Genomic DNA, 27724 nt, shown 5'->3' with positions numbered 1-27724 from the left:
TCAAGCAGGTTATGGGAGTACAAGTATTAAGGCTGCATGTATTGCCGGTGCCCCCCTCCCCCCTGTTTTCTTATTCATTTGTCTCTCGTGTTTTTCCAGCGTATTGTGGGGGTACCAATGTCAAGGTCAGGTACATCGCCCTTTCCCCGCCTCCCCCCTCGAGTCAGAGCTTGGAGCGTGCCCATCCCCCAGTTGGTGCGCACCCACCCCAGTCCTGATGGATGTGTATGCCCATCCGCTCCCCCCACCGGATGAAGGTGATTCCTCTATGTCCATAAGGTGTCCACCAGTTCGTGCCAATTTGCTGGTGAGCGCGCGCACGTGGTGCTCGCGTGTCCATTCTTGGGATACTTACTTGGCTTACCGGGACGGGTTCCAGCTCCGGCCAGGAGAACACGAGAGGTGCCCTCTCACCGCTGTCTCTCATAGCTGAATAGCACTCCGTGGTTGTCAGGCACCACATTTTATTAATCCACTCATGGATCGATGGGCAACCGGGTCGCTTCCACATCTTTGCAATTGTGAATTGTGCCGCCACAGACACCCGAGCGCAGGTGTCTTTCGCATAGAGTGCGGGCCTCGCTCTGCTGAATGCCGCTCGCGACCCACGGGTGAACCTGCTCAGGGTACTTTCTCTTAGGAGCAGACTCTGATCCGGGCGGGCTACCGGTGTTTCTGTTTGCTCGTTTCTGTCTTCCATTTCGAGAAAGTCTTCCTTCCTGGGTTTGGGAATTTCCTCAGCCTTTCCTCGCCTATTCTGCCAGCTTGAAAATCCTCTCTCTGTTGCCACCCTCACAAATGTATTAGGAAAGTCTTTACGGTGCATTCCTTAGTGAAATGACCTCAATGAACCTCGAATCCAATATCTAATCGCCGATTTTTAGCAAGCCCACACCCCAGGGTGGTCGGGGTCCAATCCACCCCCGGCCAGGCCCAGGCCCCTTGGACTGGGCCACAGGACGACACAGAGTGGGGTCCCGGCCCCCACGGTAGCGGTGCCGGCAGTTCTGCAAGGGCTTGGGGGTTTTCCAGAGGTAGGAGATGGAGGGGACTGATTTCTTCAGCGCCCCCGAAACCACCCCACCGCACCCCACGCATGGCACACGTCCCGAGAGGCGCCCCTACACTCGCTCCCCTCCCCCATGCGCTGTGCCCCAGCCCTGGCCCGGGCGGGCGGATAGGCGGCAGCCCACACGCAGGGCGGGGGCGCAGCTGAAAGGGGTTGTGGGGGAGGGCGGCCCCTGGCTTCAAAGGGCGAGCGCCCGCGCATGCGCAGTCAGCAGCGGCGCGCTGGGGGTGGGGGGCGGGTAGGTGAGGGAGGCGAGGCCAGGAGAGGAGGGGGGCTGGAACGTCTCCACCTTGGCGGGTCCACAAGTGGAGGCGCATCTTGTGTGTGTGTGTGTGTGTGTGCGTGCGTGGACAGCCCCCCACCCCGCCCCACACGGCACCACCGTCCCGAGGAGCCCGCGGGACCCGGCTGGCCAGAGAACTTAACAGGCCCGTCCCGGCCACGCGCGGGTCAGCTTCGGCGCGGGGCCTGGGGCGGGAGGAGGCGCGGGGAAGCGCAGAGAGGCTCGGCTTCTTGAGCGGGGCACGGGCGCCCTCCACCGTCTACGGCCACACCACCCTGAACGCGCCCGATCTCGTCTGATCTCGGAAGCTAAGCAGGGTCGGGCCTGGTTAGTACTTGGATGGGAGACCGCCTGGGAATACCGGGTGCCGTAGGCTTTTTTTTTTTTTTTCTGTTCTGTCCCCCTTCTGGGAGCCCGGCGGCGGCGGCGGCGGCGGGCCCGGGAGTCACCCCCACCCTCAGCCCCCGTCACGGTGCCTGGCGCCCCAGCCTGCTCCGTGGGGCCTCCTCTTGTCCCGAGCAGCGACACCGCCGCCACGCGGCAGCAGGCGTGGCACCTGGACTGTCAGGTCTCAGACCAAAGGTCTGCTCTGTGGGAACCCACACGCTGGAGGAAACCTTGAGAGTCTGGGAGGGGAGGGAGTTCCAGAAGAAGGCCAGGATGTCATTTTGAGGGAGCATGTGACCAGAACTCGTCCCGTTGCTTTTGGGGTTCTATGGGCTACACGCAGGAATCTCTGGTGGTGGCACCGCATGTTGGGGGATCCGGAGTCACACCCAGACCTGCTGGACAGGCCTCATTTTACTCTTCTTTTCGGATTCAGTTTTTTAAAAAATGTCCCTTATCTCTATTATTGCATTTTCTTTTCTCTCTCTTTTCAAGCAGGTTATGGGAGTACAAGTATTAAGGCTGCATGTATTGCCGGTGCCCCCCTCCCCCCTGTTTTCTTATTCATTTGTCTCTCGTGTTTTTCCAGCGTATTGTGGGGGTACCAATGTCAAGGTCAGGTACATCGCCCTTTCCCCGCCTCCCCCCTCGAGTCAGAGCTTGGAGCGTGCCCATCCCCCAGTTGGTGCGCACCCACCCCAGTCCTGATGGATGTGTATGCCCATCCGCTCCCCCCACCGGATGAAGGTGATTCCTCTATGTCCATAAGGTGTCCACCAGTTCGTGCCAATTTGCTGGTGAGCGCGCGCACGTGGTGCTCGCGTGTCCATTCTTGGGATACTTACTTGGCTTACCGGGACGGGTTCCAGCTCCGGCCAGGAGAACACGAGAGGTGCCCTCTCACCGCTGTCTCTCATAGCTGAATAGCACTCCGTGGTTGTCAGGCACCACATTTTATTAATCCACTCATGGATCGATGGGCAACCGGGTCGCTTCCACATCTTTGCAATTGTGAATTGTGCCGCCACAGACACCCGAGCGCAGGTGTCTTTCGCATAGAGTGCGGGCCTCGCTCTGCTGAATGCCGCTCGCGACCCACGGGTGAACCTGCTCAGGGTACTTTCTCTTAGGAGCAGACTCTGATCCGGGCGGGCTACCGGTGTTTCTGTTTGCTCGTTTCTGTCTTCCATTTCGAGAAAGTCTTCCTTCCTGGGTTTGGGAATTTCCTCAGCCTTTCCTCGCCTATTCTGCCAGCTTGAAAATCCTCTCTCTGTTGCCACCCTCACAAATGTATTAGGAAAGTCTTTACGGTGCATTCCTTAGTGAAATGACCTCAATGAACCTCGAATCCAATATCTAATCGCCGATTTTTAGCAAGCCCACACCCCAGGGTGGTCGGGGTCCAATCCACCCCCGGCCAGGCCCAGGCCCCTTGGACTGGGCCACAGGACGACACAGAGTGGGGTCCCGGCCCCCACGGTAGCGGTGCCGGCAGTTCTGCAAGGGCTTGGGGGTTTTCCAGAGGTAGGAGATGGAGGGGACTGATTTCTTCAGCGCCCCCGAAACCACCCCACCGCACCCCACGCATGGCACACGTCCCGAGAGGCGCCCCTACACTCGCTCCCCTCCCCCATGCGCTGTGCCCCAGCCCTGGCCCGGGCGGGCGGATAGGCGGCAGCCCACACGCAGGGCGGGGGCGCAGCTGAAAGGGGTTGTGGGGGAGGGCGGCCCCTGGCTTCAAAGGGCGAGCGCCCGCGCATGCGCAGTCAGCAGCGGCGCGCTGGGGGTGGGGGGCGGGTAGGTGAGGGAGGCGAGGCCAGGAGAGGAGGGGGGCTGGAACGTCTCCACCTTGGCGGGTCCACAAGTGGAGGCGCATCTTGTGTGTGTGTGTGTGTGTGTGCGTGCGTGGACAGCCCCCCACCCCGCCCCACACGGCACCACCGTCCCGAGGAGCCCGCGGGACCCGGCTGGCCAGAGAACTTAACAGGCCCGTCCCGGCCACGCGCGGGTCAGCTTCGGCGCGGGGCCTGGGGCGGGAGGAGGCGCGGGGAAGCGCAGAGAGGCTCGGCTTCTTGAGCGGGGCACGGGCGCCCTCCACCGTCTACGGCCACACCACCCTGAACGCGCCCGATCTCGTCTGATCTCGGAAGCTAAGCAGGGTCGGGCCTGGTTAGTACTTGGATGGGAGACCGCCTGGGAATACCGGGTGCCGTAGGCTTTTTTTTTTTTTTTCTGTTCTGTCCCCCTTCTGGGAGCCCGGCGGCGGCGGCGGCGGCGGGCCCGGGAGTCACCCCCACCCTCAGCCCCCGTCACGGTGCCTGGCGCCCCAGCCTGCTCCGTGGGGCCTCCTCTTGTCCCGAGCAGCGACACCGCCGCCACGCGGCAGCAGGCGTGGCACCTGGACTGTCAGGTCTCAGACCAAAGGTCTGCTCTGTGGGAACCCACACGCTGGAGGAAACCTTGAGAGTCTGGGAGGGGAGGGAGTTCCAGAAGAAGGCCAGGATGTCATTTTGAGGGAGCATGTGACCAGAACTCGTCCCGTTGCTTTTGGGGTTCTATGGGCTACACGCAGGAATCTCTGGTGGTGGCACCGCATGTTGGGGGATCCGGAGTCACACCCAGACCTGCTGGACAGGCCTCATTTTACTCTTCTTTTCGGATTCAGTTTTTTAAAAAATGTCCCTTATCTCTATTATTGCATTTTCTTTTCTCTCTCTTTTCAAGCAGGTTATGGGAGTACAAGTATTAAGGCTGCATGTATTGCCGGTGCCCCCCTCCCCCCTGTTTTCTTATTCATTTGTCTCTCGTGTTTTTCCAGCGTATTGTGGGGGTACCAATGTCAAGGTCAGGTACATCGCCCTTTCCCCGCCTCCCCCCTCGAGTCAGAGCTTGGAGCGTGCCCATCCCCCAGTTGGTGCGCACCCACCCCAGTCCTGATGGATGTGTATGCCCATCCGCTCCCCCCACCGGATGAAGGTGATTCCTCTATGTCCATAAGGTGTCCACCAGTTCGTGCCAATTTGCTGGTGAGCGCGCGCACGTGGTGCTCGCGTGTCCATTCTTGGGATACTTACTTGGCTTACCGGGACGGGTTCCAGCTCCGGCCAGGAGAACACGAGAGGTGCCCTCTCACCGCTGTCTCTCATAGCTGAATAGCACTCCGTGGTTGTCAGGCACCACATTTTATTAATCCACTCATGGATCGATGGGCAACCGGGTCGCTTCCACATCTTTGCAATTGTGAATTGTGCCGCCACAGACACCCGAGCGCAGGTGTCTTTCGCATAGAGTGCGGGCCTCGCTCTGCTGAATGCCGCTCGCGACCCACGGGTGAACCTGCTCAGGGTACTTTCTCTTAGGAGCAGACTCTGATCCGGGCGGGCTACCGGTGTTTCTGTTTGCTCGTTTCTGTCTTCCATTTCGAGAAAGTCTTCCTTCCTGGGTTTGGGAATTTCCTCAGCCTTTCCTCGCCTATTCTGCCAGCTTGAAAATCCTCTCTCTGTTGCCACCCTCACAAATGTATTAGGAAAGTCTTTACGGTGCATTCCTTAGTGAAATGACCTCAATGAACCTCGAATCCAATATCTAATCGCCGATTTTTAGCAAGCCCACACCCCAGGGTGGTCGGGGTCCAATCCACCCCCGGCCAGGCCCAGGCCCCTTGGACTGGGCCACAGGACGACACAGAGTGGGGTCCCGGCCCCCACGGTAGCGGTGCCGGCAGTTCTGCAAGGGCTTGGGGGTTTTCCAGAGGTAGGAGATGGAGGGGACTGATTTCTTCAGCGCCCCCGAAACCACCCCACCGCACCCCACGCATGGCACACGTCCCGAGAGGCGCCCCTACACTCGCTCCCCTCCCCCATGCGCTGTGCCCCAGCCCTGGCCCGGGCGGGCGGATAGGCGGCAGCCCACACGCAGGGCGGGGGCGCAGCTGAAAGGGGTTGTGGGGGAGGGCGGCCCCTGGCTTCAAAGGGCGAGCGCCCGCGCATGCGCAGTCAGCAGCGGCGCGCTGGGGGTGGGGGGCGGGTAGGTGAGGGAGGCGAGGCCAGGAGAGGAGGGGGGCTGGAACGTCTCCACCTTGGCGGGTCCACAAGTGGAGGCGCATCTTGTGTGTGTGTGTGTGTGTGTGCGTGCGTGGACAGCCCCCCACCCCGCCCCACACGGCACCACCGTCCCGAGGAGCCCGCGGGACCCGGCTGGCCAGAGAACTTAACAGGCCCGTCCCGGCCACGCGCGGGTCAGCTTCGGCGCGGGGCCTGGGGCGGGAGGAGGCGCGGGGAAGCGCAGAGAGGCTCGGCTTCTTGAGCGGGGCACGGGCGCCCTCCACCGTCTACGGCCACACCACCCTGAACGCGCCCGATCTCGTCTGATCTCGGAAGCTAAGCAGGGTCGGGCCTGGTTAGTACTTGGATGGGAGACCGCCTGGGAATACCGGGTGCCGTAGGCTTTTTTTTTTTTTTTCTGTTCTGTCCCCCTTCTGGGAGCCCGGCGGCGGCGGCGGCGGCGGGCCCGGGAGTCACCCCCACCCTCAGCCCCCGTCACGGTGCCTGGCGCCCCAGCCTGCTCCGTGGGGCCTCCTCTTGTCCCGAGCAGCGACACCGCCGCCACGCGGCAGCAGGCGTGGCACCTGGACTGTCAGGTCTCAGACCAAAGGTCTGCTCTGTGGGAACCCACACGCTGGAGGAAACCTTGAGAGTCTGGGAGGGGAGGGAGTTCCAGAAGAAGGCCAGGATGTCATTTTGAGGGAGCATGTGACCAGAACTCGTCCCGTTGCTTTTGGGGTTCTATGGGCTACACGCAGGAATCTCTGGTGGTGGCACCGCATGTTGGGGGATCCGGAGTCACACCCAGACCTGCTGGACAGGCCTCATTTTACTCTTCTTTTCGGATTCAGTTTTTTAAAAAATGTCCCTTATCTCTATTATTGCATTTTCTTTTCTCTCTCTTTTCAAGCAGGTTATGGGAGTACAAGTATTAAGGCTGCATGTATTGCCGGTGCCCCCCTCCCCCCTGTTTTCTTATTCATTTGTCTCTCGTGTTTTTCCAGCGTATTGTGGGGGTACCAATGTCAAGGTCAGGTACATCGCCCTTTCCCCGCCTCCCCCCTCGAGTCAGAGCTTGGAGCGTGCCCATCCCCCAGTTGGTGCGCACCCACCCCAGTCCTGATGGATGTGTATGCCCATCCGCTCCCCCCACCGGATGAAGGTGATTCCTCTATGTCCATAAGGTGTCCACCAGTTCGTGCCAATTTGCTGGTGAGCGCGCGCACGTGGTGCTCGCGTGTCCATTCTTGGGATACTTACTTGGCTTACCGGGACGGGTTCCAGCTCCGGCCAGGAGAACACGAGAGGTGCCCTCTCACCGCTGTCTCTCATAGCTGAATAGCACTCCGTGGTTGTCAGGCACCACATTTTATTAATCCACTCATGGATCGATGGGCAACCGGGTCGCTTCCACATCTTTGCAATTGTGAATTGTGCCGCCACAGACACCCGAGCGCAGGTGTCTTTCGCATAGAGTGCGGGCCTCGCTCTGCTGAATGCCGCTCGCGACCCACGGGTGAACCTGCTCAGGGTACTTTCTCTTAGGAGCAGACTCTGATCCGGGCGGGCTACCGGTGTTTCTGTTTGCTCGTTTCTGTCTTCCATTTCGAGAAAGTCTTCCTTCCTGGGTTTGGGAATTTCCTCAGCCTTTCCTCGCCTATTCTGCCAGCTTGAAAATCCTCTCTCTGTTGCCACCCTCACAAATGTATTAGGAAAGTCTTTACGGTGCATTCCTTAGTGAAATGACCTCAATGAACCTCGAATCCAATATCTAATCGCCGATTTTTAGCAAGCCCACACCCCAGGGTGGTCGGGGTCCAATCCACCCCCGGCCAGGCCCAGGCCCCTTGGACTGGGCCACAGGACGACACAGAGTGGGGTCCCGGCCCCCACGGTAGCGGTGCCGGCAGTTCTGCAAGGGCTTGGGGGTTTTCCAGAGGTAGGAGATGGAGGGGACTGATTTCTTCAGCGCCCCCGAAACCACCCCACCGCACCCCACGCATGGCACACGTCCCGAGAGGCGCCCCTACACTCGCTCCCCTCCCCCATGCGCTGTGCCCCAGCCCTGGCCCGGGCGGGCGGATAGGCGGCAGCCCACACGCAGGGCGGGGGCGCAGCTGAAAGGGGTTGTGGGGGAGGGCGGCCCCTGGCTTCAAAGGGCGAGCGCCCGCGCATGCGCAGTCAGCAGCGGCGCGCTGGGGGTGGGGGGCGTGTAGGTGAGGGAGGCGAGGCCAGGAGAGGAGGGGGGCTGGAACGTCTCCACCTTGGCGGGTCCACAAGTGGAGGCGCATCTTGTGTGTGTGTGTGTGTGTGTGTGCGTGCGTGGACAGCCCCCCACCCCGCCCCACACGGCACCACCGTCCCGAGGAGCCCGCGGGACCCGGCTGGCCAGAGAACTTAACAGGCCCGTCCCGGCCACGCGCGGGTCAGCTTCGGCGCGGGGCCTGGGGCGGGAGGAGGCGCGGGGAAGCGCAGAGAGGCTCGGCTTCTTGAGCGGGGCACGGGCGCCCTCCACCGTCTACGGCCACACCACCCTGAACGCGCCCGATCTCGTCTGATCTCGGAAGCTAAGCAGGGTCGGGCCTGGTTAGTACTTGGATGGGAGACCGCCTGGGAATACCGGGTGCCGTAGGCTTTTTTTTTTTTTTTCTGTTCTGTCCCCCTTCTGGGAGCCCGGCGGCGGCGGCGGCGGCGGGCCCGGGAGTCACCCCCACCCTCAGCCCCCGTCACGGTGCCTGGCGCCCCAGCCTGCTCCGTGGGGCCTCCTCTTGTCCCGAGCAGCGACACCGCCGCCACGCGGCAGCAGGCGTGGCACCTGGACTGTCAGGTCTCAGACCAAAGGTCTGCTCTGTGGGAACCCACACGCTGGAGGAAACCTTGAGAGTCTGGGAGGGGAGGGAGTTCCAGAAGAAGGCCAGGATGTCATTTTGAGGGAGCATGTGACCAGAACTCGTCCCGTTGCTTTTGGGGTTCTATGGGCTACACGCAGGAATCTCTGGTGGTGGCACCGCATGTTGGGGGATCCGGAGTCACACCCAGACCTGCTGGACAGGCCTCATTTTACTCTTCTTTTCGGATTCAGTTTTTTAAAAAATGTCCCTTATCTCTATTATTGCATTTTCTTTTCTCTCTCTTTTCAAGCAGGTTATGGGAGTACAAGTATTAAGGCTGCATGTATTGCCGGTGCCCCCCTCCCCCCTGTTTTCTTATTCATTTGTCTCTCGTGTTTTTCCAGCGTATTGTGGGGGTACCAATGTCAAGGTCAGGTACATCGCCCTTTCCCCGCCTCCCCCCTCGAGTCAGAGCTTGGAGCGTGCCCATCCCCCAGTTGGTGCGCACCCACCCCAGTCCTGATGGATGTGTATGCCCATCCGCTCCCCCCACCGGATGAAGGTGATTCCTCTATGTCCATAAGGTGTCCACCAGTTCGTGCCAATTTGCTGGTGAGCGCGCGCACGTGGTGCTCGCGTGTCCATTCTTGGGATACTTACTTGGCTTACCGGGACGGGTTCCAGCTCCGGCCAGGAGAACACGAGAGGTGCCCTCTCACCGCTGTCTCTCATAGCTGAATAGCACTCCGTGGTTGTCAGGCACCACATTTTATTAATCCACTCATGGATCGATGGGCAACCGGGTCGCTTCCACATCTTTGCAATTGTGAATTGTGCCGCCACAGACACCCGAGCGCAGGTGTCTTTCGCATAGAGTGCGGGCCTCGCTCTGCTGAATGCCGCTCGCGACCCACGGGTGAACCTGCTCAGGGTACTTTCTCTTAGGAGCAGACTCTGATCCGGGCGGGCTACCGGTGTTTCTGTTTGCTCGTTTCTGTCTTCCATTTCGAGAAAGTCTTCCTTCCTGGGTTTGGGAATTTCCTCAGCCTTTCCTCGCCTATTCTGCCAGCTTGAAAATCCTCTCTCTGTTGCCACCCTCACAAATGTATTAGGAAAGTCTTTACGGTGCATTCCTTAGTGAAATGACCTCAATGAACCTCGAATCCAATATCTAATCGCCGATTTTTAGCAAGCCCACACCCCAGGGTGGTCGGGGTCCAATCCACCCCCGGCCAGGCCCAGGCCCCTTGGACTGGGCCACAGGACGACACAGAGTGGGGTCCCGGCCCCCACGGTAGCGGTGCCGGCAGTTCTGCAAGGGCTTGGGGGTTTTCCAGAGGTAGGAGATGGAGGGGACTGATTTCTTCAGCGCCCCCGAAACCACCCCACCGCACCCCACGCATGGCACACGTCCCGAGAGGCGCCCCTACACTCGCTCCCCTCCCCCATGCGCTGTGCCCCAGCCCTGGCCCGGGCGGGCGGATAGGCGGCAGCCCACACGCAGGGCGGGGGCGCAGCTGAAAGGGGTTGTGGGGGAGGGCGGCCCCTGGCTTCAAAGGGCGAGCGCCCGCGCATGCGCAGTCAGCAGCGGCGCGCTGGGGGTGGGGGGCGGGTAGGTGAGGGAGGCGAGGCCAGGAGAGGAGGGGGGCTGGAACGTCTCCACCTTGGCGGGTCCACAAGTGGAGGCGCATCTTGTGTGTGTGTGTGTGTGTGTGCGTGCGTGGACAGCCCCCCACCCCGCCCCACACGGCACCACCGTCCCGAGGAGCCCGCGGGACCCGGCTGGCCAGAGAACTTAACAGGCCCGTCCCGGCCACGCGCGGGTCAGCTTCGGCGCGGGGCCTGGGGCGGGAGGAGGCGCGGGGAAGCGCAGAGAGGCTCGGCTTCTTGAGCGGGGCACGGGCGCCCTCCACCGTCTACGGCCACACCACCCTGAACGCGCCCGATCTCGTCTGATCTCGGAAGCTAAGCAGGGTCGGGCCTGGTTAGTACTTGGATGGGAGACCGCCTGGGAATACCGGGTGCCGTAGGCTTTTTTTTTTTTTTTCTGTTCTGTCCCCCTTCTGGGAGCCCGGCGGCGGCGGCGGCGGCGGGCCCGGGAGTCACCCCCACCCTCAGCCCCCGTCACGGTGCCTGGCGCCCCAGCCTGCTCCGTGGGGCCTCCTCTTGTCCCGAGCAGCGACACCGCCGCCACGCGGCAGCAGGCGTGGCACCTGGACTGTCAGGTCTCAGACCAAAGGTCTGCTCTGTGGGAACCCACACGCTGGAGGAAACCTTGAGAGTCTGGGAGGGGAGGGAGTTCCAGAAGAAGGCCAGGATGTCATTTTGAGGGAGCATGTGACCAGAACTCGTCCCGTTGCTTTTGGGGTTCTATGGGCTACACGCAGGAATCTCTGGTGGTGGCACCGCATGTTGGGGGATCCGGAGTCACACCCAGACCTGCTGGACAGGCCTCATTTTACTCTTCTTTTCGGATTCAGTTTTTTAAAAAATGTCCCTTATCTCTATTATTGCATTTTCTTTTCTCTCTCTTTTCAAGCAGGTTATGGGAGTACAAGTATTAAGGCTGCATGTATTGCCGGTGCCCCCCTCCCCCCTGTTTTCTTATTCATTTGTCTCTCGTGTTTTTCCAGCGTATTGTGGGGGTACCAATGTCAAGGTCAGGTACATCGCCCTTTCCCCGCCTCCCCCCTCGAGTCAGAGCTTGGAGCGTGCCCATCCCCCAGTTGGTGCGCACCCACCCCAGTCCTGATGGATGTGTATGCCCATCCGCTCCCCCCACCGGATGAAGGTGATTCCTCTATGTCCATAAGGTGTCCACCAGTTCGTGCCAATTTGCTGGTGAGCGCGCGCACGTGGTGCTCGCGTGTCCATTCTTGGGATACTTACTTGGCTTACCGGGACGGGTTCCAGCTCCGGCCAGGAGAACACGAGAGGTGCCCTCTCACCGCTGTCTCTCATAGCTGAATAGCACTCCGTGGTTGTCAGGCACCACATTTTATTAATCCACTCATGGATCGATGGGCAACCGGGTCGCTTCCACATCTTTGCAATTGTGAATTGTGCCGCCACAGACACCCGAGCGCAGGTGTCTTTCGCATAGAGTGCGGGCCTCGCTCTGCTGAATGCCGCTCGCGACCCACGGGTGAACCTGCTCAGGGTACTTTCTCTTAGGAGCAGACTCTGATCCGGGCGGGCTACCGGTGTTTCTGTTTGCTCGTTTCTGTCTTCCATTTCGAGAAAGTCTTCCTTCCTGGGTTTGGGAATTTCCTCAGCCTTTCCTCGCCTATTCTGCCAGCTTGAAAATCCTCTCTCTGTTGCCACCCTCACAAATGTATTAGGAAAGTCTTTACGGTGCATTCCTTAGTGAAATGACCTCAATGAACCTCGAATCCAATATCTAATCGCCGATTTTTAGCAAGCCCACACCCCAGGGTGGTCGGGGTCCAATCCACCCCCGGCCAGGCCCAGGCCCCTTGGACTGGGCCACAGGACGACACAGAGTGGGGTCCCGGCCCCCACGGTAGCGGTGCCGGCAGTTCTGCAAGGGCTTGGGGGTTTTCCAGAGGTAGGAGATGGAGGGGACTGATTTCTTCAGCGCCCCCGAAACCACCCCACCGCACCCCACGCATGGCACACGTCCCGAGAGGCGCCCCTACACTCGCTCCCCTCCCCCATGCGCTGTGCCCCAGCCCTGGCCCGGGCGGGCGGATAGGCGGCAGCCCACACGCAGGGCGGGGGCGCAGCTGAAAGGGGTTGTGGGGGAGGGCGGCCCCTGGCTTCAAAGGGCGAGCGCCCGCGCATGCGCAGTCAGCAGCGGCGCGCTGGGGGTGGGGGGCGTGTAGGTGAGGGAGGCGAGGCCAGGAGAGGAGGGGGGCTGGAACGTCTCCACCTTGGCGGGTCCACAAGTGGAGGCGCATCTTGTGTGTGTGTGTGTGTGTGTGTGCGTGCGTGGACAGCCCCCCACCCCGCCCCACACGGCACCACCGTCCCGAGGAGCCCGCGGGACCCGGCTGGCCAGAGAACTTAACAGGCCCGTCCCGGCCACGCGCGGGTCAGCTTCGGCGCGGGGCCTGGGGCGGGAGGAGGCGCGGGGAAGCGCAGAGAGGCTCGGCTTCTTGAGCGGGGCACGGGCGCCCTCCACCGTCTACGGCCACACCACCCTGAACGCGCCCGATCTCGTCTGATCTCGGAAGCTAAGCAGGGTCGGGCCTGGTTAGTACTTGGATGGGAGACCGCCTGGGAATACCGGGTGCCGTAGGCTTTTTTTTTTTTTCTGTTCTGTCCCCCTTCTGGGAGCCCGGCGGCGGCGGCGGCGGCGGGCCCGGGAGTCACCCCCACCCTCAGCCCCCGTCACGGTGCCTGGCGCCCCAGCCTGCTCCGTGGGGCCTCCTCTTGTCCCGAGCAGCGACACCGCCGCCACGCGGCAGCAGGCGTGGCACCTGGACTGTCAGGTCTCAGACCAAAGGTCTGCTCTGTGGGAACCCACACGCTGGAGGAAACCTTGAGAGTCTGGGAGGGGAGGGAGTTCCAGAAGAAGGCCAGGATGTCATTTTGAGGGAGCATGTGACCAGAACTCGTCCCGTTGCTTTTGGGGTTCTATGGGCTACACGCAGGAATCTCTGGTGGTGGCACCGCATGTTGGGGGATCCGGAGTCACACCCAGACCTGCTGGACAGGCCTCATTTTACTCTTCTTTTCGGATTCAGTTTTTTAAAAAATGTCCCTTATCTCTATTATTGCATTTTCTTTTCTCTCTCTTTTCAAGCAGGTTATGGGAGTACAAGTATTAAGGCTGCATGTATTGCCGGTGCCCCCCTCCCCCCTGTTTTCTTATTCATTTGTCTCTCGTGTTTTTCCAGCGTATTGTGGGGGTACCAATGTCAAGGTCAGGTACATCGCCCTTTCCCCGCCTCCCCCCTCGAGTCAGAGCTTGGAGCGTGCCCATCCCCCAGTTGGTGCGCACCCACCCCAGTCCTGATGGATGTGTATGCCCATCCGCTCCCCCCACCGGATGAAGGTGATTCCTCTATGTCCATAAGGTGTCCACCAGTTCGTGCCAATTTGCTGGTGAGCGCGCGCACGTGGTGCTCGCGTGTCCATTCTTGGGATACTTACTTGGCTTACCGGGACGGGTTCCAGCTCCGGCCAGGAGAACACGAGAGGTGCCCTCTCACCGCTGTCTCTCATAGCTGAATAGCACTCCGTGGTTGTCAGGCACCACATTTTATTAATCCACTCATGGATCGATGGGCAACCGGGTCGCTTCCACATCTTTGCAATTGTGAATTGTGCCGCCACAGACACCCGAGCGCAGGTGTCTTTCGCATAGAGTGCGGGCCTCGCTCTGCTGAATGCCGCTCGCGACCCACGGGTGAACCTGCTCAGGGTACTTTCTCTTAGGAGCAGACTCTGATCCGGGCGGGCTACCGGTGTTTCTGTTTGCTCGTTTCTGTCTTCCATTTCGAGAAAGTCTTCCTTCCTGGGTTTGGGAATTTCCTCAGCCTTTCCTCGCCTATTCTGCCAGCTTGAAAATCCTCTCTCTGTTGCCACCCTCACAAATGTATTAGGAAAGTCTTTACGGTGCATTCCTTAGTGAAATGACCTCAATGAACCTCGAATCCAATATCTAATCGCCGATTTTTAGCAAGCCCACACCCCAGGGTGGTCGGGGTCCAATCCACCCCCGGCCAGGCCCAGGCCCCTTGGACTGGGCCACAGGACGACACAGAGTGGGGTCCCGGCCCCCACGGTAGCGGTGCCGGCAGTTCTGCAAGGGCTTGGGGGTTTTCCAGAGGTAGGAGATGGAGGGGACTGATTTCTTCAGCGCCCCCGAAACCACCCCACCGCACCCCACGCATGGCACACGTCCCGAGAGGCGCCCCTACACTCGCTCCCCTCCCCCATGCGCTGTGCCCCAGCCCTGGCCCGGGCGGGCGGATAGGCGGCAGCCCACACGCAGGGCGGGGGCGCAGCTGAAAGGGGTTGTGGGGGAGGGCGGCCCCTGGCTTCAAAGGGCGAGCGCCCGCGCATGCGCAGTCAGCAGCGGCGCGCTGGGGGTGGGGGGCGTGTAGGTGAGGGAGGCGAGGCCAGGAGAGGAGGGGGGCTGGAACGTCTCCACCTTGGCGGGTCCACAAGTGGAGGCGCATCTTGTGTGTGTGTGTGTGTGTGTGCGTGCGTGGACAGCCCCCCACCCCGCCCCACACGGCACCACCGTCCCGAGGAGCCCGCGGGACCCGGCTGGCCAGAGAACTTAACAGGCCCGTCCCGGCCACGCGCGGGTCAGCTTCGGCGCGGGGCCTGGGGCGGGAGGAGGCGCGGGGAAGCGCAGAGAGGCTCGGCTTCTTGAGCGGGGCACGGGCGCCCTCCACCGTCTACGGCCACACCACCCTGAACGCGCCCGATCTCGTCTGATCTCGGAAGCTAAGCAGGGTCGGGCCTGGTTAGTACTTGGATGGGAGACCGCCTGGGAATACCGGGTGCCGTAGGCTTTTTTTTTTTTTTCTGTTCTGTCCCCCTTCTGGGAGCCCGGCGGCGGCGGCGGCGGCGGGCCCGGGAGTCACCCCCACCCTCAGCCCCCCGTCACGGTGCCTGGCGCCCCAGCCTGCTCCGTGGGGCCTCCTCTTGTCCCGAGCAGCGACACCGCCGCCACGCGGCAGCAGGCGTGGCACCTGGACTGTCAGGTCTCAGACCAAAGGTCTGCTCTGTGGGAACCCACACGCTGGAGGAAACCTTGAGAGTCTGGGAGGGGAGGGAGTTCCAGAAGAAGGCCAGGATGTCATTTTGAGGGAGCATGTGACCAGAACTCGTCCCGTTGCTTTTGGGGTTCTATGGGCTACACGCAGGAATCTCTGGTGGTGGCACCGCATGTTGGGGGATCCGGAGTCACACCCAGACCTGCTGGACAGGCCTCATTTTACTCTTCTTTTCGGATTCAGTTTTTTAAAAAATGTCCCTTATCTCTATTATTGCATTTTCTTTTCTCTCTCTTTTCAAGCAGGTTATGGGAGTACAAGTATTAAGGCTGCATGTATTGCCGGTGCCCCCCTCCCCCCTGTTTTCTTATTCATTTGTCTCTCGTGTTTTTCCAGCGTATTGTGGGGGTACCAATGTCAAGGTCAGGTACATCGCCCTTTCCCCGCCTCCCCCCTCGAGTCAGAGCTTGGAGCGTGCCCATCCCCCAGTTGGTGCGCACCCACCCCAGTCCTGATGGATGTGTATGCCCATCCGCTCCCCCCACCGGATGAAGGTGATTCCTCTATGTCCATAAGGTGTCCACCAGTTCGTGCCAATTTGCTGGTGAGCGCGCGCACGTGGTGCTCGCGTGTCCATTCTTGGGATACTTACTTGGCTTACCGGGACGGGTTCCAGCTCCGGCCAGGAGAACACGAGAGGTGCCCTCTCACCGCTGTCTCTCATAGCTGAATAGCACTCCGTGGTTGTCAGGCACCACATTTTATTAATCCACTCATGGATCAATGGGCAACCGGGTCGCTTCCACATCTTTGCAATTGTGAATTGTGCCGCCACAGACACCCGAGCGCAGGTGTCTTTCGCATAGAGTGCGGGCCTCGCTCTGCTGAATGCCGCTCGCGACCCACGGGTGAACCTGCTCAGGGTACTTTCTCTTAGGAGCAGACTCTGATCCGGGCGGGCTACCGGTGTTTCTGTTTGCTCGTTTCTGTCTTCCATTTCGAGAAAGTCTTCCTTCCTGGGTTTGGGAATTTCCTCAGCCTTTCCTCGCCTATTCTGCCAGCTTGAAAATCCTCTCTCTGTTGCCACCCTCACAAATGTATTAGGAAAGTCTTTACGGTGCATTCCTTAGTGAAATGACCTCAATGAACCTCGAATCCAATATCTAATCGCCGATTTTTAGCAAGCCCACACCCCAGGGTGGTCGGGGTCCAATCCACCCCCGGCCAGGCCCAGGCCCCTTGGACTGGGCCACAGGACGACACAGAGTGGGGTCCCGGCCCCCACGGTAGCGGTGCCGGCAGTTCTGCAAGGGCTTGGGGGTTTTCCAGAGGTAGGAGATGGAGGGGACTGATTTCTTCAGCGCCCCCGAAACCACCCCACCGCACCCCACGCATGGCACACGTCCCGAGAGGCGCCCCTACACTCGCTCCCCTCCCCCATGCGCTGTGCCCCAGCCCTGGCCCGGGCGGGCGGATAGGCGGCAGCCCACACGCAGGGCGGGGGCGCAGCTGAAAGGGGTTGTGGGGGAGGGCGGCCCCTGGCTTCAAAGGGCGAGCGCCCGCGCATGCGCAGTCAGCAGCGGCGCGCTGGGGGTGGGGGGCGTGTAGGTGAGGGAGGCGAGGCCAGGAGAGGAGGGGGGCTGGAACGTCTCCACCTTGGCGGGTCCACAAGTGGAGGCGCATCTTGTGTGTGTGTGTGTGTGTGTGCGTGCGTGGACAGCCCCCCACCCCGCCCCACACGGCACCACCGTCCCGAGGAGCCCGCGGGACCCGGCTGGCCAGAGAACTTAACAGGCCCGTCCCGGCCACGCGCGGGTCAGCTTCGGCGCGGGGCCTGGGGCGGGAGGAGGCGCGGGGAAGCGCAGAGAGGCTCGGCTTCTTGAGCGGGGCACGGGCGCCCTCCACCGTCTACGGCCACACCACCCTGAACGCGCCCGATCTCGTCTGATCTCGGAAGCTAAGCAGGGTCGGGCCTGGTTAGTACTTGGATGGGAGACCGCCTGGGAATACCGGGTGCCGTAGGCTTTTTTTTTTTTTTCTGTTCTGTCCCCCTTCTGGGAGCCCGGCGGCGGCGGCGGCGGCGGGCCCGGGAGTCACCCCCACCCTCAGCCCCCCGTCACGGTGCCTGGCGCCCCAGCCTGCTCCGTGGGGCCTCCTCTTGTCCCGAGCAGCGACACCGCCGCCACGCGGCAGCAGGCGTGGCACCTGGACTGTCAGGTCTCAGACCAAAGGTCTGCTCTGTGGGAACCCACACGCTGGAGGAAACCTTGAGAGTCTGGGAGGGGAGGGAGTTCCAGAAGAAGGCCAGGATGTCATTTTGAGGGAGCATGTGACCAGAACTCGTCCCGTTGCTTTTGGGGTTCTATGGGCTACACGCAGGAATCTCTGGTGGTGGCACCGCATGTTGGGGGATCCGGAGTCACACCCAGACCTGCTGGACAGGCCTCATTTTACTCTTCTTTTCGGATTCAGTTTTTTAAAAAATGTCCCTTATCTCTATTATTGCATTTTCTTTTCTCTCTCTTTTCAAGCAGGTTATGGGAGTACAAGTATTAAGGCTGCATGTATTGCCGGTGCCCCCCTCCCCCCTGTTTTCTTATTCATTTGTCTCTCGTGTTTTTCCAGCGTATTGTGGGGGTACCAATGTCAAGGTCAGGTACATCGCCCTTTCCCCGCCTCCCCCCTCGAGTCAGAGCTTGGAGCGTGCCCATCCCCCAGTTGGTGCGCACCCACCCCAGTCCTGATGGATGTGTATGCCCATCCGCTCCCCCCACCGGATGAAGGTGATTCCTCTATGTCCATAAGGTGTCCACCAGTTCGTGCCAATTTGCTGGTGAGCGCGCGCACGTGGTGCTCGCGTGTCCATTCTTGGGATACTTACTTGGCTTACCGGGACAGGTTCCAGCTCCGGCCAGGAGAACACGAGAGGTGCCCTCTCACCGCTGTCTCTCATAGCTGAATAGCACTCCGTGGTTGTCAGGCACCACATTTTATTAATCCACTCATGGATCGATGGGCAACCGGGTCGCTTCCACATCTTTGCAATTGTGAATTGTGCCGCCACAGACACCCGAGCGCAGGTGTCTTTCGCATAGAGTGCGGGCCTCGCTCTGCTGAATGCCGCTCGCGACCCACGGGTGAACCTGCTCAGGGTACTTTCTCTTAGGAGCAGACTCTGATCCGGGCGGGCTACCGGTGTTTCTGTTTGCTCGTTTCTGTCTTCCATTTCGAGAAAGTCTTCCTTCCTGGGTTTGGGAATTTCCTCAGCCTTTCCTCGCCTATTCTGCCAGCTTGAAAATCCTCTCTCTGTTGCCACCCTCACAAATGTATTAGGAAAGTCTTTACGGTGCATTCCTTAGTGAAATGACCTCAATGAACCTCGAATCCAATATCTAATCGCCGATTTTTAGCAAGCCCACACCCCAGGGTGGTCGGGGTCCAATCCACCCCCGGCCAGGCCCAGGCCCCTTGGACTGGGCCACAGGACGACACAGAGTGGGGTCCCGGCCCCCACGGTAGCGGTGCCGGCAGTTCTGCAAGGGCTTGGGGGTTTTCCAGAGGTAGGAGATGGAGGGGACTGATTTCTTCAGCGCCCCCGAAACCACCCCACCGCACCCCACGCATGGCACACGTCCCGAGAGGCGCCCCTACACTCGCTCCCCTCCCCCATGCGCTGTGCCCCAGCCCTGGCCCGGGCGGGCGGATAGGCGGCAGCCCACACGCAGGGCGGGGGCGCAGCTGAAAGGGGTTGTGGGGGAGGGCGGCCCCTGGCTTCAAAGGGCGAGCGCCCGCGCATGCGCAGTCAGCAGCGGCGCGCTGGGGGTGGGGGGCGTGTAGGTGAGGGAGGCGAGGCCAGGAGAGGAGGGGGGCTGGAACGTCTCCACCTTGGCGGGTCCACAAGTGGAGGCGCATCTTGTGTGTGTGTGTGTGTGTGTGCGTGCGTGGACAGCCCCCCACCCCGCCCCACACGGCACCACCGTCCCGAGGAGCCCGCGGGACCCGGCTGGCCAGAGAACTTAACAGGCCCGTCCCGGCCACGCGCGGGTCAGCTTCGGCGCGGGGCCTGGGGCGGGAGGAGGCGCGGGGAAGCGCAGAGAGGCTCGGCTTCTTGAGCGGGGCACGGGCGCCCTCCACCGTCTACGGCCACACCACCCTGAACGCGCCCGATCTCGTCTGATCTCGGAAGCTAAGCAGGGTCGGGCCTGGTTAGTACTTGGATGGGAGACCGCCTGGGAATACCGGGTGCCGTAGGCTTTTTTTTTTTTTTCTGTTCTGTCCCCCTTCTGGGAGCCCGGCGGCGGCGGCGGCGGCGGGCCCGGGAGTCACCCCCACCCTCAGCCCCCGTCACGGTGCCTGGCGCCCCAGCCTGCTCCGTGGGGCCTCCTCTTGTCCCGAGCAGCGACACCGCCGCCACGCGGCAGCAGGCGTGGCACCTGGACTGTCAGGTCTCAGACCAAAGGTCTGCTCTGTGGGAACCCACACGCTGGAGGAAACCTTGAGAGTCTGGGAGGGGAGGGAGTTCCAGAAGAAGGCCAGGATGTCATTTTGAGGGAGCATGTGACCAGAACTCGTCCCGTTGCTTTTGGGGTTCTATGGGCTACACGCAGGAATCTCTGGTGGTGGCACCGCATGTTGGGGGATCCGGAGTCACACCCAGACCTGCTGGACAGGCCTCATTTTACTCTTCTTTTCGGATTCAGTTTTTTAAAAAATGTCCCTTATCTCTATTATTGCATTTTCTTTTCTCTCTCTTTTCAAGCAGGTTATGGGAGTACAAGTATTAAGGCTGCATGTATTGCCGGTGCCCCCCTCCCCCCTGTTTTCTTATTCATTTGTCTCTCGTGTTTTTCCAGCGTATTGTGGGGGTACCAATGTCAAGGTCAGGTACATCGCCCTTTCCCCGCCTCCCCCCTCGAGTCAGAGCTTGGAGCGTGCCCATCCCCCAGTTGGTGCGCACCCACCCCAGTCCTGATGGATGTGTATGCCCATCCGCTCCCCCCACCGGATGAAGGTGATTCCTCTATGTCCATAAGGTGTCCACCAGTTCGTGCCAATTTGCTGGTGAGCGCGCGCACGTGGTGCTCGCGTGTCCATTCTTGGGATACTTACTTGGCTTACCGGGACGGGTTCCAGCTCCGGCCAGGAGAACACGAGAGGTGCCCTCTCACCGCTGTCTCTCATAGCTGAATAGCACTCCGTGGTTGTCAGGCACCACATTTTATTAATCCACTCATGGATCGATGGGCAACCGGGTCGCTTCCACATCTTTGCAATTGTGAATTGTGCCGCCACAGACACCCGAGCGCAGGTGTCTTTCGCATAGAGTGCGGGCCTCGCTCTGCTGAATGCCGCTCGCGACCCACGGGTGAACCTGCTCAGGGTACTTTCTCTTAGGAGCAGACTCTGATCCGGGCGGGCTACCGGTGTTTCTGTTTGCTCGTTTCTGTCTTCCATTTCGAGAAAGTCTTCCTTCCTGGGTTTGGGAATTTCCTCAGCCTTTCCTCGCCTATTCTGCCAGCTTGAAAATCCTCTCTCTGTTGCCACCCTCACAAATGTATTAGGAAAGTCTTTACGGTGCATTCCTTAGTGAAATGACCTCAATGAACCTCGAATCCAATATCTAATCGCCGATTTTTAGCAAGCCCACACCCCAGGGTGGTCGGGGTCCAATCCACCCCCGGCCAGGCCCAGGCCCCTTGGACTGGGCCACAGGACGACACAGAGTGGGGTCCCGGCCCCCACGGTAGCGGTGCCGGCAGTTCTGCAAGGGCTTGGGGGTTTTCCAGAGGTAGGAGATGGAGGGGACTGATTTCTTCAGCGCCCCCGAAACCACCCCACCGCACCCCACGCATGGCACACGTCCCGAGAGGCGCCCCTACACTCGCTCCCCTCCCCCATGCGCTGTGCCCCAGCCCTGGCCCGGGCGGGCGGATAGGCGGCAGCCCACACGCAGGGCGGGGGCGCAGCTGAAAGGGGTTGTGGGGGAGGGCGGCCCCTGGCTTCAAAGGGCGAGCGCCCGCGCATGCGCAGTCAGCAGCGGCGCGCTGGGGGTGGGGGGCGTGTAGGTGAGGGAGGCGAGGCCAGGAGAGGAGGGGGGCTGGAACGTCTCCACCTTGGCGGGTCCACAAGTGGAGGCGCATCTTGTGTGTGTGTGTGTGTGTGTGCGTGCGTGGACAGCCCCCCACCCCGCCCCACACGGCACCACCGTCCCGAGGAGCCCGCGGGACCCGGCTGGCCAGAGAACTTAACAGGCCCGTCCCGGCCACGCGCGGGTCAGCTTCGGCGCGGGGCCTGGGGCGGGAGGAGGCGCGGGGAAGCGCAGAGAGGCTCGGCTTCTTGAGCGGGGCACGGGCGCCCTCCACCGTCTACGGCCACACCACCCTGAACGCGCCCGATCTCGTCTGATCTCGGAAGCTAAGCAGGGTCGGGCCTGGTTAGTACTTGGATGGGAGACCGCCTGGGAATACCGGGTGCCGTAGGCTTTTTTTTTTTTTTCTGTTCTGTCCCCCTTCTGGGAGCCCGGCGGCGGCGGCGGCGGCGGGCCCGGGAGTCACCCCCACCCTCAGCCCCCGTCACGGTGCCTGGCGCCCCAGCCTGCTCCGTGGGGCCTCCTCTTGTCCCGAGCAGCGACACCGCCGCCACGCGGCAGCAGGCGTGGCACCTGGACTGTCAGGTCTCAGACCAAAGGTCTGCTCTGTGGGAACCCACACGCTGGAGGAAACCTTGAGAGTCTGGGAGGGGAGGGAGTTCCAGAAGAAGGCCAGGATGTCATTTTGAGGGAGCATGTGACCAGAACTCGTCCCGTTGCTTTTGGGGTTCTATGGGCTACACGCAGGAATCTCTGGTGGTGGCACCGCATGTTGGGGGATCCGGAGTCACACCCAGACCTGCTGGACAGGCCTCATTTTACTCTTCTTTTCGGATTCAGTTTTTTAAAAAATGTCCCTTATCTCTATTATTGCATTTTCTTTTCTCTCTCTTTTCAAGCAGGTTATGGGAGTACAAGTATTAAGGCTGCATGTATTGCCGGTGCCCCCCTCCCCCCTGTTTTCTTATTCATTTGTCTCTCGTGTTTTTCCAGCGTATTGTGGGGGTACCAATGTCAAGGTCAGGTACATCGCCCTTTCCCCGCCTCCCCCCTCGAGTCAGAGCTTGGAGCGTGCCCATCCCCCAGTTGGTGCGCACCCACCCCAGTCCTGATGGATGTGTATGCCCATCCGCTCCCCCCACCGGATGAAGGTGATTCCTCTATGTCCATAAGGTGTCCACCAGTTCGTGCCAATTTGCTGGTGAGCGCGCGCACGTGGTGCTCGCGTGTCCATTCTTGGGATACTTACTTGGCTTACCGGGACGGGTTCCAGCTCCGGCCAGGAGAACACGAGAGGTGCCCTCTCACCGCTGTCTCTCATAGCTGAATAGCACTCCGTGGTTGTCAGGCACCACATTTTATTAATCCACTCATGGATCGATGGGCAACCGGGTCGCTTCCACATCTTTGCAATTGTGAATTGTGCCGCCACAGACACCCGAGCGCAGGTGTCTTTCGCATAGAGTGCGGGCCTCGCTCTGCTGAATGCCGCTCGCGACCCACGGGTGAACCTGCTCAGGGTACTTTCTCTTAGGAGCAGACTCTGATCCGGGCGGGCTACCGGTGTTTCTGTTTGCTCGTTTCTGTCTTCCATTTCGAGAAAGTCTTCCTTCCTGGGTTTGGGAATTTCCTCAGCCTTTCCTCGCCTATTCTGCCAGCTTGAAAATCCTCTCTCTGTTGCCACCCTCACAAATGTATTAGGAAAGTCTTTACGGTGCATTCCTTAGTGAAATGACCTCAATGAACCTCGAATCCAATATCTAATCGCCGATTTTTAGCAAGCCCACACCCCAGGGTGGTCGGGGTCCAATCCACCCCCGGCCAGGCCCAGGCCCCTTGGACTGGGGGGCCACAGGACGACACAGAGTGGGGTCCCGGCCCCCACGGTAGCGGTGCCGGCAGTTCTGCAAGGGCTTGGGGGTTTTCCAGAGGTAGGAGATGGAGGGGACTGATTTCTTCAGCGCCCCCGAAACCACCCCACCGCACCCCACGCATGGCACACGTCCCGAGAGGCGCCCCTACACTCGCTCCCCTCCCCCATGCGCTGTGCCCCAGCCCTGGCCCGGGCGGGCGGATAGGCGGCAGCCCACACGCAGGGCGGGGGCGCAGCTGAAAGGGGTTGTGGGGGAGGGCGGCCCCTGGCTTCAAAGGGCGAGCGCCCGCGCATGCGCAGTCAGCAGCGGCGCGCTGGGGGTGGGGGGCGTGTAGGTGAGGGAGGCGAGGCCAGGAGAGGAGGGGGGCTGGAACGTCTCCACCTTGGCGGGTCCACAAGTGGAGGCGCATCTTGTGTGTGTGTGTGTGTGTGTGTGCGTGCGTGGACAGCCCCCCACCCCGCCCCACACGGCACCACCGTCCCGAGGAGCCCGCGGGACCCGGCTGGCCAGAGAACTTAACAGGCCCGTCCCGGCCACGCGCGGGTCAGCTTCGGCGCGGGGCCTGGGGCGGGAGGAGGCGCGGGGAAGCGCAGAGAGGCTCGGCTTCTTGAGCGGGGCACGGGCGCCCTCCACCGTCTACGGCCACACCACCCTGAACGCGCCCGATCTCGTCTGATCTCGGAAGCTAAGCAGGGTCGGGCCTGGTTAGTACTTGGATGGGAGACCGCCTGGGAATACCGGGTGCCGTAGGCTTTTTTTTTTTTTTCTGTTCTGTCCCCCTTCTGGGAGCCCGGCGGCGGCGGCGGCGGCGGGCCCGGGAGTCACCCCCACCCTCAGCCCCCGTCACGGTGCCTGGCGCCCCAGCCTGCTCCGTGGGGCCTCCTCTTGTCCCGAGCAGCGACACCGCCGCCACGCGGCAGCAGCCGTGGCACCTGGACTGTCAGGTCTCAGACCAAAGGTCTGCTCTGTGGGAACCCACACGCTGGAGGAAACCTTGAGAGTCTGGGAGGGGAGGGAGTTCCAGAAGAAGGCCAGGATGTCATTTTGAGGGAGCATGTGACCGGAACTCGTCCCGTTGCTTTTGGGGTTCTATGGGCTACACGCAGGAATCTCTGGTGGTGGCACCGCATGTTGGGGGATCCGGAGTCACACCCAGACCTGCTGGACAGGCCTCATTTTACTCTTCTTTTCGGATTCAGTTTTTTAAAAAATGTCCCTTATCTCTATTATTGCATTTTCTTTTCTCTCTCTTTTCAAGCAGGTTATGGGAGTACAAGTATTAAGGCTGCATGTATTGCCGGTGCCCCCCTCCCCCCTGTTTTCTTATTCATTTGTCTCTCGTGTTTTTCCAGCGTATTGTGGGGGTACCAATGTCAAGGTCAGGTACATCGCCCTTTCCCCGCCTCCCCCCTCGAGTCAGAGCTTGGAGCGTGCCCATCCCCCAGTTGGTGCGCACCCACCCCAGTCCTGATGGATGTGTATGCCCATCCGCTCCCCCCACCGGATGAAGGTGATTCCTCTATGTCCATAAGGTGTCCACCAGTTCGTGCCAATTTGCTGGTGAGCGCGCGCACGTGGTGCTCGCGTGTCCATTCTTGGGATACTTACTTGGCTTACCGGGACGGGTTCCAGCTCCGGCCAGGAGAACACGAGAGGTGCCCTCTCACCGCTGTCTCTCATAGCTGAATAGCACTCCGTGGTTGTCAGGCACCACATTTTATTAATCCACTCATGGATCGATGGGCAACCGGGTCGCTTCCACATCTTTGCAATTGTGAATTGTGCCGCCACAGACACCCGAGCGCAGGTGTCTTTCGCATAGAGTGCGGGCCTCGCTCTGCTGAATGCCGCTCGCGACCCACGGGTGAACCTGCTCAGGGTACTTTCTCTTAGGAGCAGACTCTGATCCGGGCGGGCTACCGGTGTTTCTGTTTGCTCGTTTCTGTCTTCCATTTCGAGAAAGTCTTCCTTCCTGGGTTTGGGAATTTCCTCAGCCTTTCCTCGCCTATTCTGCCAGCTTGAAAATCCTCTCTCTGTTGCCACCCTCACAAATGTATTAGGAAAGTCTTTACGGTGCATTCCTTAGTGAAATGACCTCAATGAACCTCGAATCCAATATCTAATCGCCGATTTTTAGCAAGCCCACACCCCAGGGTGGTCGGGGTCCAATCCACCCCCGGCCAGGCCCAGGCCCCTTGGACTGGGCCACAGGACGACACAGAGTGGGGTCCCGGCCCCCACGGTAGCGGTGCCGGCAGTTCTGCAAGGGCTTGGGGGTTTTCCAGAGGTAGGAGATGGAGGGGACTGATTTCTTCAGCGCCCCCGAAACCACCCCACCGCACCCCACGCATGGCACACGTCCCAAGAGGCGCCCCTACACTCGCTCCCCTCCCCCATGCGCTGTGCCCCAGCCCTGGCCCGGGCGGGCGGATAGGCGGCAGCCCACACGCAGGGCGGGGGCGCAGCTGAAAGGGGTTGTGGGGGAGGGCGGCCCCTGGCTTCAAAGGGCGAGCGCCCGCGCATGCGCAGTCAGCAGCGGCGCGCTGGGGGTGGGGGGCGTGTAGGTGAGGGAGGCGAGGCCAGGAGAGGAGGGGGGCTGGAACGTCTCCACCTTGGCGGGTCCACAAGTGGAGGCGCATCTTGTGTGTGTGTGTGTGTGTGTGTGCGTGCGTGGACAGCCCCCCACCCCGCCCCACACGGCACCACCGTCCCGAGGAGCCCGCGGGACCCGGCTGGCCAGAGAACTTAACAGGCCCGTCCCGGCCACGCGCGGGTCAGCTTCGGCGCGGGGCCTGGGGCGGGAGGAGGCGCGGGGAAGCGCAGAGAGGCTCGGCTTCTTGAGCGGGGCACGGGCGCCCTCCACCGTCTACGGCCACACCACCCTGAACGCGCCCGATCTCGTCTGATCTCGGAAGCTAAGCAGGGTCGGGCCTGGTTAGTACTTGGATGGGAGACCGCCTGGGAATACTGGGTGCCGTAGGCTTTTTTCTTTTTTTCTGTTCTGTCCCCCTTCTGGGAGCCCGGCGGCGGCGGCGGCGGCGGGCCCGGGAGTCACCCCCACCCTCAGCCCCCGTCACGGTGCCTGGCGCCCCAGCCTGCTCCGTGGGGCCTCCTCTTGTCCCGAGCAGCGACACCGCCGCCACGCGGCAGCAGGCGTGGCACCTGGACTGTCAGGTCTCAGACCAAAGGTCTGCTCTGTGGGAACCCACACGCTGGAGGAAACCTTGAGAGTCTGGGAGGGGAGGGAGTTCCAGAAGAAGGCCAGGATGTCATTTTGAGGGAGCATGTGACCAGAACTCGTCCCGTTGCTTTTGGGGTTCTATGGGCTACACGCAGGAATCTCTGGTGGTGGCACCGCATGTTGGGGGATCCGGAGTCACACCCAGACCTGCTGGACAGGCCTCATTTTACTCTTCTTTTCGGATTCAGTTTTTTAAAAAATGTCCCTTATCTCTATTATTGCATTTTCTTTTCTCTCTCTTTTCAAGCAGGTTATGGGAGTACAAGTATTAAGGCTGCATGTATTGCCGGTGCCCCCCTCCCCCCTGTTTTCTTATTCATTTGTCTCTCGTGTTTTTCCAGCGTATTGTGGGGGTACCAATGTCAAGGTCAGGTACATCGCCCTTTCCCCGCCTCCCCCCTCGAGTCAGAGCTTGGAGCGTGCCCATCCCCCAGTTGGTGCGCACCCACCCCAGTCCTGATGGATGTGTATGCCCATCCGCTCCCCCCACCGGATGAAGGTGATTCCTCTATGTCCATAAGGTGTCCACCAGTTCGTGCCAATTTGCTGGTGAGCGCGCGCACGTGGTGCTCGCGTGTCCATTCTTGGGATACTTACTTGGCTTACCGGGACGGGTTCCAGCTCCGGCCAGGAGAACACGAGAGGTGCCCTCTCACCGCTGTCTCTCATAGCTGAATAGCACTCCGTGGTTGTCAGGCACCACATTTTATTAATCCACTCATGGATCGATGGGCAACCGGGTCGCTTCCACATCTTTGCAATTGTGAATTGTGCCGCCACAGACACCCGAGCGCAGGTGTCTTTCGCATAGAGTGCGGGCCTCGCTCTGCTGAATGCCGCTCGCGACCCACGGGTGAACCTGCTCAGGGTACTTTCTCTTAGGAGCAGACTCTGATCCGGGCGGGCTACCGGTGTTTCTGTTTGCTCGTTTCTGTCTTCCATTTCGAGAAAGTCTTCCTTCCTGGGTTTGGGAATTTCCTCAGCCTTTCCTCGCCTATTCTGCCAGCTTGAAAATCCTCTCTCTGTTGCCACCCTCACAAATGTATTAGGAAAGTCTTTACGGTGCATTCCTTAGTGAAATGACCTCAATGAACCTCGAATCCAATATCTAATCGCCGATTTTTAGCAAGCCCACACCCCAGGGTGGTCGGGGTCCAATCCACCCCCGGCCAGGCCCAGGCCCCTTGGACTGGGCCACAGGACGACACAGAGT

General features: G+C 60.9%; 12 non-coding genes across 12 annotated transcripts; all 12 read left to right on the top strand.

Annotated features, from left to right (window-relative positions):
• Positions 1 to 1609: 1609 nt before the first annotated feature.
• On the top strand, positions 1610 to 1728 carry LOC142865642 (5S ribosomal RNA). Its single transcript, XR_012915842.1, has one exon. It is a non-coding gene; the product is annotated as a 5S ribosomal RNA (ribosomal RNA).
• Positions 1729 to 3838: 2110 nt separating this feature from the next.
• On the top strand, positions 3839 to 3957 carry LOC142865641 (5S ribosomal RNA). Its single transcript, XR_012915841.1, has one exon. It is a non-coding gene; the product is annotated as a 5S ribosomal RNA (ribosomal RNA).
• Positions 3958 to 6067: 2110 nt separating this feature from the next.
• Positions 6068 to 6186, top strand: LOC142865640 (5S ribosomal RNA). The gene has a single exon (XR_012915840.1). It is a non-coding gene; the product is annotated as a 5S ribosomal RNA (ribosomal RNA).
• Positions 6187 to 8298: 2112 nt separating this feature from the next.
• Positions 8299 to 8417, top strand: LOC142865639 (5S ribosomal RNA). Its single transcript, XR_012915839.1, has one exon. It is a non-coding gene; the product is annotated as a 5S ribosomal RNA (ribosomal RNA).
• Positions 8418 to 10527: 2110 nt separating this feature from the next.
• On the top strand, positions 10528 to 10646 carry LOC142865637 (5S ribosomal RNA). Its single transcript, XR_012915837.1, has one exon. It is a non-coding gene; the product is annotated as a 5S ribosomal RNA (ribosomal RNA).
• Positions 10647 to 12758: 2112 nt separating this feature from the next.
• Positions 12759 to 12877, top strand: LOC142865636 (5S ribosomal RNA). The gene has a single exon (XR_012915836.1). It is a non-coding gene; the product is annotated as a 5S ribosomal RNA (ribosomal RNA).
• Positions 12878 to 14985: 2108 nt separating this feature from the next.
• Positions 14986 to 15104, top strand: LOC142865635 (5S ribosomal RNA). Its single transcript, XR_012915835.1, has one exon. It is a non-coding gene; the product is annotated as a 5S ribosomal RNA (ribosomal RNA).
• Positions 15105 to 17214: 2110 nt separating this feature from the next.
• LOC142865634 (5S ribosomal RNA) lies at positions 17215 to 17333 on the top strand. The gene has a single exon (XR_012915834.1). It is a non-coding gene; the product is annotated as a 5S ribosomal RNA (ribosomal RNA).
• A 2110-nt stretch (positions 17334 to 19443) lies between these two features.
• LOC142865633 (5S ribosomal RNA) lies at positions 19444 to 19562 on the top strand. Its single transcript, XR_012915833.1, has one exon. It is a non-coding gene; the product is annotated as a 5S ribosomal RNA (ribosomal RNA).
• A 2109-nt stretch (positions 19563 to 21671) lies between these two features.
• LOC142865632 (5S ribosomal RNA) lies at positions 21672 to 21790 on the top strand. The gene has a single exon (XR_012915832.1). It is a non-coding gene; the product is annotated as a 5S ribosomal RNA (ribosomal RNA).
• A 2114-nt stretch (positions 21791 to 23904) lies between these two features.
• On the top strand, positions 23905 to 24023 carry LOC142865631 (5S ribosomal RNA). The gene has a single exon (XR_012915831.1). It is a non-coding gene; the product is annotated as a 5S ribosomal RNA (ribosomal RNA).
• A 2111-nt stretch (positions 24024 to 26134) lies between these two features.
• LOC142865665 (5S ribosomal RNA) lies at positions 26135 to 26253 on the top strand. Its single transcript, XR_012915865.1, has one exon. It is a non-coding gene; the product is annotated as a 5S ribosomal RNA (ribosomal RNA).
• Positions 26254 to 27724: the final 1471 nt, after the last annotated feature.

The sequence above is a fragment of the Microcebus murinus genome, chromosome 30 (genome assembly GCF_040939455.1).
Source record: "Microcebus murinus isolate Inina chromosome 30, M.murinus_Inina_mat1.0, whole genome shotgun sequence".
In the NCBI taxonomy this organism is placed as follows: domain Eukaryota; kingdom Metazoa; phylum Chordata; class Mammalia; order Primates; family Cheirogaleidae; genus Microcebus; species Microcebus murinus.
This window is presented reverse-complemented; position numbering and strand designations above follow the sequence as displayed.